The sequence below is a fragment of the Danio aesculapii genome, chromosome 5 (genome assembly GCF_903798145.1).
Source record: "Danio aesculapii chromosome 5, fDanAes4.1, whole genome shotgun sequence".
Classification (NCBI taxonomy): Eukaryota; Metazoa; Chordata; class Actinopteri; order Cypriniformes; family Danionidae; genus Danio; species Danio aesculapii.
This window is the reverse complement of record NC_079439.1, coordinates 65296058-65306428: the sequence shown is the minus strand read 5'-3', so window position 1 is coordinate 65306428 and position 10371 is coordinate 65296058. Positions and strand designations below refer to the sequence as shown.

Below are 10371 nucleotides of genomic sequence, written 5' to 3'. Positions count from 1 at the left end.
TATGAATTATCATTAAAAACATTTGGCCCATCCTCTACCCCCTCCAACCAAAACAGAATCAAAACGCCCTTACTACTTTATACGAGCATGCAAAGCAGAGATGGAATGGTTACAGATAAGAGGTTAAATTAGGATTAGGCCTTCCTTTTATTTGTGCACTCCGCTTGTATAACCCCTCTCACCCTGGTCCAAATGAGATTTGAACCATTGTTTCCAACATGGGGGGCAGTTGTACTAAAACACAGGACACACCAAGCCAACATCAAAGAACGAGCAGCGATGAAAACCAACTGTCAGCTGTATCTGGTACCATCTGGGCCAAAAAGCTTTGCATGAATGCACCTAATTGGACAAAACCAATGAGAATGTACAATTTGCACCAGCACAAGATTATGTTTCTTACCATCCATACCTGCAGGTGGCAATATCTGTTTTGTCATTCCATAAAGATACTAGTGCTCCACACATATAAACTGTAACAAAACGTGTACCATTTTCACATTACTTCTTGCTCACCACAGAGGGACTTGCTTGTGCAAATGTATCTGATAATCCAAGTATGGTGTGTTTCAAACAAGATACATTGCCCTTCAAAGGGCACTTTTAATGGAAAAAAATCATGGCCGCCGTATTGAAGTGTTGTTCCAACCTGAAGTGATCAAAATTGGCTACTTCGAAGCACCCTATGGAATGAAATAGTTTGAAAAATACAACTGATGGACACTTTGGGAAATTATCCTTTGCGCAGGAAAGCTATTTGGTGTCACACATTGCACTTAATTTGGAAGGGCTCATCTCTATGCTCTAATTCCCTCAGAGGGACCCTCGGAAGGGATTAGGGCATAGAGATGAGCCCTTCAGAATGGAATCCACCTTGCAAACGGCAGCCGGCTTCTTTATGTTACTACTTGATTTGCATCATTTGCTTAGTTTTGTCGCTTCAGTTGTTATTCTCATGATCTGATTAGTAGCTGAACAGCCAATCAGAGCACTCTCTTTCACCAATGACCAATTCTACTTGCTCAATCGGACAACCTCCACCTGATGAGAGCCTGACGAGAGGTGACTTGTGGAACCCACCAAACAAACCAATAAGACAGATGCTTACGATTGGTATGACACCGCCCAATGGTTTGGTGTGTCTTGCCATCAACTAGGACACTAAAGACTATTGTCTCCTCTGTGAATCACTAGTGCACATCTTGAGGTTGAGAGTTGCTACTATTTGGCCTTGGTTACATTTACCACCCTACACTTCCCTCGCATCTGTAACGAGACCCGTTTACACCCTCAGGTCCTACTCAGCCCATTTAAATGAGATGCAAACTAGTCTTTTTTCAGCTTAGGTGGCATGTGCACCATTAAGTATCAAGTATACTGAAGATTACAGACCCTCTCTGTTAAACACACCTCCCTGATCCACTTACCTACTCTAAATGGGATCTAACAGGCGTTTCCTGCATGGGAGATTAATGCACTTACGAGGACATTAAACTCTGCATTTACCAAAAGTTGCTGAAGACATTTATATCAGTATGATGATGTATTTACAGGTGAAACGTAATATTAAGAAGGGCCAGGTTTTACTTCATGCTTTTCCTCTCATCTTTCACTCGTAGCAAACTAACAGTTGCAGGGGCGTGGCTAAGGATAATTTAATCAAGCCGTCAAACTGATGTCATTAGAGAAGGTTGTCATTCCAGAGCAGAAGCAAGGGGTTAGATTTTGATTCAAGATTACCAAAGCAAAACGTTTTTTAAAGTGGATCGATTAATTGTTTACCTTAAGATGAACAATGCACGCTAGCGAAATAAACATTGATTGAGGTTTGACAGCTCATACTAGCTGGCCTCTGTTACTTTTGTCTTTTTAGCGCATTTCAAAGTCCAATTCTCACCACACTGACTTTGTTGTCCACAGCTCGCTGATTAAGGGGTGTGTTGCTTCACATGTAGATTAGTTTCGGCTTCCCGCCCAACGTAACAAGGGGGCGGAGCCATGAGCTCACCCGCTCTGTGTTTGCAACATAGACAGGCAGACTGAGAGAAGGAGCAGGAGTGAGAGGATCAGCAATCAGTCGTACATATACGACTCGGACACAGACCAAGCAGAGAGTACAAAATCAATTGTGTCTTTGTATAGTTTTACAGCCAACTGTGTGCTAGTTTCAAGTACCGAGCTTGTACACCGAGACTAATAACCACGCACACTGAATTAACTTTGACTGAGGCACGGGATGCGTTGCTCGAATCCGTGACACGGCACACCAGACACTCTCTGTGGCGCGGCAGAAACATGAAGTGTCCCGAACCGTCGCGCCGTTGTGTGTACCCTGATAGAAACCTATGTTTAGAATTCTAAAATGCATGGCACAGCGTCAGGTACAGCAGCACCTAGTTAAGACCACAGGGAGCTTCTGTGATTGTGGGAAATGCAAACGGCTGAAGTATAAGGTAGACTCAATGAGAAGTACACATATTTGCAAACCTACCTAAAGATACAACCAATAATTCCGATTAGAGCGATAATGTGGAGAATATTGATCTTGTGTTGAGCCCAATGAGCCTTGCATCTAAAAATAGAGCTAGGGTGTTCCTTTAGTGACATCGCTTAGACTCACGCTGAAAATGGCGGACGTGAACAAACAAACTGAGGATATGATGACGTGCCTGTCAATCAATATTGGTGGGCGGGGGGACCGCACTCCTACATAAAGTTGCGGTCGATCAGAAAACCGCTCCAATTGGTCCACCGTTTTTTATGTTGTAAAATTGAAAAAAAAAAAAGCACTGGGTGTGCTTATATCCCCCCAATATGACGGTCTATACACCATACATGCACATATGTCTGTCCAAACAGCTTGATAACAGCTTGAATTTTTTGCCATAGGTGCACTTTAATGGAGAATCAGCAAGAGTTGTAGAATGTCTGAGAATGTCTAATGGGTTTTGTCTAGTGATTGTCCATGCCATTCTGTGCAGTGTTAATTTGCCTTTAGACAGTTGCATTAGTAGTGTGTTATCAGTGTCTTTCTCTGCAGTTACACTGACATGACAGTAGGTGGTGTTTTAACAAGATAGTCACCGAATAATTCAATAAACAAATTTTCATGGTCACATCTGAAAAAGCACATAAACTGACCACCGACTGTCACCTATCTACCTCTGTTTGCTGCCTGCAGAGACAGTATTTATTTTAGCTTTGAGACTTCAGATGCATCAAGGACACCAAGCATTGGCATGCTTCCCTTAGATATATACACACTGAAGCCTCATTAGCAGCTGTTTCTATGGGCTGCTAGTCGTAAGCTGTTTGCCATATGGAACAGACGAAGCCGGTCCTTGAACACCCAAAGCAAGTTAACTAAGTCTGCAATGATAGTTATAGAAATGTATGAATATCTATGTCTACTGTAGACTTCACAGATGATTTGGCTAAAGTACCACAATGCAGCAAATCGAAGATGTTAGCTGGAAGACGTGATGTAGTGACAGAGCAAAACAACAGTGTGCTCAAAACACACCAAATATAAAGTTGGACAAGAGAGAGCGAGTGATCGAAGTAATTTAATTGATGGGAATTATAAGTAGGTCAATATTAATAAGGGTCATCATTCTTATACCACTCTTTACCAATGGATTTCAGTGGCCTCAGGGCCTCATGATAGCATGTTACCTGTAGGACAGTACTTTTTACTAGGGGTGTAATGGATCACGGTTGATCCGTGATTTGTACAGATCACAACCCACAGTTCGGAACACACGGATTAATAATTTTTTTTTACTTGTAGTTTAATCCTAAATTGGTAACAATCACAGAGAGATTGCCTCTCGCTTCATTCAAATCACATGAGGCTTTCTTGTAAAATACAATGATGACGGAAGAAGTTGTGGTAGGTTATTTGGCATGTGATGGGTTTCTTAGGTTATTAAAGGTGTTTTCTGTCACTACTTGTTTAGCATGCATTGATGCATTCAATGTAAGCTGCACGATTAATCATTAAACTCTATAATAGTTTATAGTTTAGATAAAACCACTGATGTTTATGGTAAAGATTAAAATCACCGTCATGTGCATTTAAACTGACGCTCAAAATAGGTGGTGACAACCAGCCATCAAAAATATGCCACTGAATAATTACTGTACTTATATGCTGCAACAGCCCCTTTAAATACGAGATCAATGTTGCTAATTTTGACGCTCTCGCTGCCAGGGCTGAAGACAGACAGCTTTGTCTCCATGGTGGCCAGAGCGACCTTTGACTCTCTCACCGCCTTTGGTGTGAACGCATAGTTACTCAAATATGAAGCATCTAACAATGAAACATGAAGATTTATGAGTGAACTGAATTATTTATTAAAAATGAGACTAAAAATAAATATGGGATGTAAAAATTCTAATGTTTATCGATTTAACGTTGTCAGCAACAGTAGTAGTAAGAGTGAATTTTTCACATTGCTGAATATTTTACCATTTATTTTTATAAATTAATTTTTTTAAATTAGCTGATTATTTCTTATATTTTATGTGTCTTGCTGTACTGTTTTTGTAATAAATGGAAAGCAAATTACATTTGTCTTCTTTTTGGCTGATCCGAAAAATGGTCTAATTCGTGACAAAAAAACTATAATGTAATCCAAATAATGAGATTAGTGATCCGTTACATCACTACTTTTTACAGTATCATGCCCCCATACTGGGGTATTAGAACCCACACCGAGTGCAAGGTAAACACCCCAATGTCCTCACTGAAAACCCTTCTACTGTAGTAGCAGACTATTTTTAGCAGAAAATTGAGCCATATCAGGCCCAACCCAAGGGTTGCCAGATCCAAGAAAAATTTCCAGCCCAATAAATCGTGACCGTGATGTTTGGATCAGTTGAATGTGGCTTTACCTATATATCTTTTTTTATTTACTGACCAATTACTGTTCGTGACAGCAGAATTCACATTTACAAAATCCAATTTGTAAATTCAAACACAATTCATAAATGCAACACACAATTTGTGAATTCCCAAGTAAAAATCATAAATATTTTTGCCAAATGAATTGGATTTGTGTATTTATGACTTGTGTATTGAACTTACGAAATTGGATTTGTGTATTTATGAATCATCTCTTAAATTTACGAATTGGATTTGTGTATTTGTGTCTTCCATTTTGAATTTACGAATTGGATTTGTGTATTTGTGTCTTCCATTTTGAATTTACGAATTGGATTTGTGTATTTATAAATCACGTTTTGAATTGATGAATTGGATTTGTGTACTTATGAATCACGTTTTGAATTCACGAATTGGATTTTTGTATTTATGAATCACGTTTTGAATTTACGAATTGGATTTGTGTATTCATGAATCACATATTAAATTTACGAATTGGATGTGTATTCATGAATCCCGTTTTGAATTTACGAATTGGATTTGTGTATTTATGAATCACGATTTGAATTTACGAATTGGATTTGTGTATTTATGAATCACGATTTGAATTTACGAATTGGATTTGTGTATTCATGAATCCCGTTTTGAATTTACGAATTGGATTTGTGTATTTATGAATCACGATTTGAATTTACGAATTGGATTTGTGTATTTATGAATCACGTATTGAATTTACGAATTGGATTTGTGTATTTATGAATCACGTTTTGAATTTACGAATTGGATTAGTGTATTTATGAATCACGTTTTGAATATACAAATTAGATTTGTGCATTTATGAATCACGTTTTGAATTTACAAATTGGATTTGTGCATTTATGAATCCCGTTTTGAGTTTACGAATTGAATTTGTGTATTTATGAATCACGTTTTGAATTTACGAAATGCATTTGTGTATTTATGAATCACGTTTTGAATTTACGAAATGCATTTGTGTATTTATGAATCACGTTTTGAATTCACGAATTGGATTTGTGTATTTATGAATCACGTTTTGAATTTACGAATTGGATTAGTGTATTTATGAATCACGTATTGAATTTACGAATTGGATTAGTGTATTTATGAATCACGTTTTGAATATACGAATTGGATTTGTCTATTGAACTGTTCTGTGCATGTATGAATTTTATTTTGTAAATGTATTATTTTTTTGGGACTGATCTAGCTCCATACTTTAATGATTGTGTTGAAAATATTTATAACTGAGGCAGGTATATTTCCATCTGTAGCTCCTTGCTTTCTAATGTTTGCTGTAAAAAGTTTTTCAGCCTCTCACATTTTATCAGCCGTGCTCTCGAGAGAATGCACCATCATATCATTCTCGTTTATGCAATAAAATGTTGATATTACAGTGTAAGGTCTTGGCAGGCCCCTTCCAGCCCGTGGGCTTTGCAGAATGCTGGCTAGCTGATCAATTCAACAGTCTTAGCCCTCTGTTCCTTGGCTTGAGGGATCTGCTGTGCTTCTATACCCATCAGATCAGCTGGAGAGATATGTTGTCTGACAGCTCTCCAATCGCGAGTAAGAGGCTAATGCTATCCATTTAATTGTTATCATTTGCGCCTCTGGTATTACAATAATTATATTAGGTTTGTTTTGTATATTTACAGCATATTTTAACACATTGCTAACATGTCAAAGCATGTTTTATCAGGAATTAGCATGTTTTAATATGCTGCTAACATGCTTAGTATGCCACTAGCATGTTTCAACATTATGCTAGCATGTTTCAAGCATGGTTATTGTAATTAGCATGTTATTAACATGCTTTTAACATGTTTTAACACCTTGCCTGCATGTTTCTAGCACGGATATCACACATTATTGAGCATGTTGATGGTAATACTAACATGTATCACAACATGGCTAACATGCTTACATTTTTTTACCATTTACACAGTTTTAGAGTAATGAATATTTTATATAATAATATATTTTATAAGCATGTTTAGCATTAGGTTATATCATTTCTATCATTAGTTAGCATGTTGCTACCCTATTTTAAATGTTAAACATGTTATTTAAAAACTATTGCTACTATGTTTTAAAGTAACATGGTAATAATGTCATTTAGCATGTGAACATGTTTCTAACAAGTTTACTATTTTGCTAGTCTGTTTCAGAGATATGCTAACATGTTGCTTGCATTTTTTAAACAAAGAATAACTCACAGTTATTGCTAGCTATGCTATGCCTTAACAATTTAACAACAAGCTAAAATGAATCTATACGTATGCCACTAGCATGTTTTGACATTGTTGTTAACATGCTTCTAACATGTTTTAACACCTTGCCTGGATGTTTTTAGCACAGTTAGCACACAACATTAATGAGCATGTTGATGGTATAATTAACACATCACATGGCTAACATGCTTACATTTTTTCCACACCATTTTACATTGTTTTTAGAGTGATGAACATTGTATTAGCATGTTTAGCTTTAGGTTTGATCAGTTCTATCATTAATTAGCTTGTTGCTAGCCTATTTTAAATGGTAAATGTTATTTGAAAGCTATCGCTACCATGTTTTAAGTTAACATGCTAATAATGTCTTTAGCATGTTTAACATGTTAGTGTGTTTCTAGCATGTTTACCCTTTAGCTAGTATGTTACAAAAATATGCTAGCATGTTACTTGCATTTTTAGAACAATGAATAACTGCTAGCTATGCTATGTCTTAACAATTTAACAACATGCTAAAATGATTTTACCAAACACTTCTAACATGTTTTAACAGCTTGCCTGCATGTTTCTAGCACATTTATCACAAAACATTTGGGAGTATGTTGCTGATATTATTAGCATGTATCACATGGCTAACTTACATTTTTCCAACAATATTTTACATTGTTTTTATGAGAATAACTAACAGTTATTGCTAGCTATACTATGTCTCAACCATTTAAAACATGCTAAATTACTTAGCTTGTTGCTAACAAGTTAAAACAATGCCAAAAATGGATACAGTAGTAATTCAGTAGTACATACTACTAATTTTATAGTTACTCACCAAAAATGCTTATTGATTATTTTCTTGTTTGTTCCAGCGAGTCTGGACTGTGGACAGTATAGTATGGCTGTAACCTGTCTGATCCAGTGTTTTCCACCATGGCTGAGATTTGCACAATGCCTGAGGTGCTTCTGGGACAGTGGCCACACGCTAAATCTCCTGAATGCAGGAAAATACTTCACTGTCTTTTTGATGGTCACATTCGCCGGCCTCTACAACATGGCCAGAGGTATACCCACACAAATTATTATCTATAATTTAAGATTTTTGTCTATCTTCTAATAATGTTTTTGTATCAAAACATGTTCCTGCATCGGTATCAAGATATGTTTCTGAATTGACCAACCTGTCATCAGGATCCATATTTTCACTACATCCATAATGCTTTGCTTGAATGATGAGAGTAACTTCCATTAAACTGTAAAATCATCATTATTCTCCTCACAGTTCATCCATCAAAAAATAAAATCCAGCTTACCGACTTAAGGCCTGTGCACACCGGGATGCTTTTTGCTCGCGTTTTCCATCGAAATTTAATGCCTCGTGACTAAATAAAGAGCGCCAATATGATCGTGAACTCTAACGCGCAAAACGCCAGACGTAAAAGTGTGATTTTTAAAAAAACGTCTCAAGCTTTTTTTTGTTTTTGTTTTGATGTGCCGTGTCAAAACCTTCTCCGCCAATCAGTTTGGCATTTTTGTTCATGTGCCCAGAGTTGCTGAAGTTACAGTAAACAGCACTTGGAGGCACTCAAGCGCAAAACTGTTAATGCGAGCGCACATTGAAGATGCCCAGTGGCAATATAAACGTGGAGCTGCTTATTGCATTGGTGAACAATAATTATTTCTTCATCGCTAGAGCTGGAGCTGCTCCTTGAACCATCCATGCTTGTTCGAGCAGTAACTTTAACAACAAGCATGTTAACTTCTCTTCTTCTTCTGTCACAAGTTTGAATCAGAAAAAACGTCTCGAAAAACGCTGACGATAAACGCAAACAAAAAGCACCCTGGTGTGCATGAGCCTTTACTTCTGTAGACCATGTCATGAATACAACATAGGCTCATTCTGAAAACGTAGCCCTACATACGTTTCTGGAGATCACAAACTATGTAGCATGAAGTACTTATGGCTGCATTTAATTTTTAAAACAAACGGTGCCGTTCCTTTTCGTGCTTACCAGCTGACTGCTTACCTCTGTACGGACTGCTTTCCCGCTGTCAACAGTTTGTCCAGTTAGCTCGCCATGTATGTCGGTGGACTTAAGACGGAGAGAGGAGATGACCATGATGACGGGGTTCGAGTGCGGTAAAGAACGGTTTCAGAAAGCAGGTAAGACAAAAAACAGAAAACAAAAAATAAAGTAAATAGCAGGGTGAGAATGTGGTAAAATCTGCCGAGGGCTTTTCTTTTTCTGGATTGCATTTTAAATTTGTCTGTTGGGTTTAGGAAATTGGGTGGGCGGGTCAATCTGTGCTTTTTAAAATACTATTGGTTGGGTTTAGGGAAGGAGGAGGGTGGGTCAGTCGATCGGTTAGTCAGTCAGTCAGTCAGTCAGTCAACAGTGGCCTCTGGTGGATTTACACGAGAACAGCAGATGAGATCTTTTTTGAGATCTCAGAAAGCATAAACAGCTGTCTCTGGTAGATTCGCAAAAACAAAAACTGCAAAAAACATACCTCCTACGACATATTTGGCGCTCTCCAGAAATGTATATAGAGGTACATTTTCAGAATGAGCCTGTGTTGTATGAATAACCCCAAAAACTCAAAGAAGTCATTCTGCAGCAACATATTGAATATACATACAGTATATTGACTGTACTACTGTAATACAAAGAAAAAAACTTTTAAAGCAACCAAACACAATGAACTTTTGTGGTCAACCCAGGCTCATTCTGATTACATACCCCTATATATATTTCTGGAGAGCGCCAAATACGTCCAGGAGCTACGTTTTTTACAGTTTTTGTTTTCGCAACTCCTCCAGAGACGGCTGTGTGCTCTTTTTGAAATCTCAAATTTCTCTCGCGGGTGCCATTTGTGTCTGCTGTTACCGCGTAAATCCACCAGAGGCCACTGTTGACTGACTGACTCACCCACCCTCCTCCTCCACTAAACCTAACCAATAGTGTTTTCAAAAGCAATCCAGAAAAGGAAAAGCCCTGTCTGATTTTTACCACGTTTTTCAGATTTTACCATGTTCTCACCCTGTTTTTAACATGTTTATTATATTTTTTAGATTATGTTTTTGTCTTACCTGCTTTCTGGAACCGTTCTTCACCAGACACCATGTCGTCACAGTCAACTCCACTGTGTGTCTCAAGTACGCAGATGTACAGCGGAAAAGCCGTCCACACGAGGTAAGCAGTCAGCTGGTAAGCAAGAAAACAAACGCCATAATACCGCTCTGTA

The 10371-nt window shown here is 37.8% G+C and overlaps 1 long non-coding RNA gene across 1 annotated transcript; it reads right to left on the bottom strand.

Annotated features, from left to right (window-relative positions):
* Positions 1-8003: 8003 nt before the first annotated feature.
* Positions 8004-10323, bottom strand: LOC130228700 (uncharacterized). Its single transcript, XR_008837800.1, has 3 exons — positions 10217-10323; positions 9153-9218; positions 8004-8119 (listed from the first exon to the last, which is right to left on the bottom strand). It is a non-coding gene; the product is annotated as an uncharacterized LOC130228700 (long non-coding RNA).
* Positions 10324-10371: the final 48 nt, after the last annotated feature.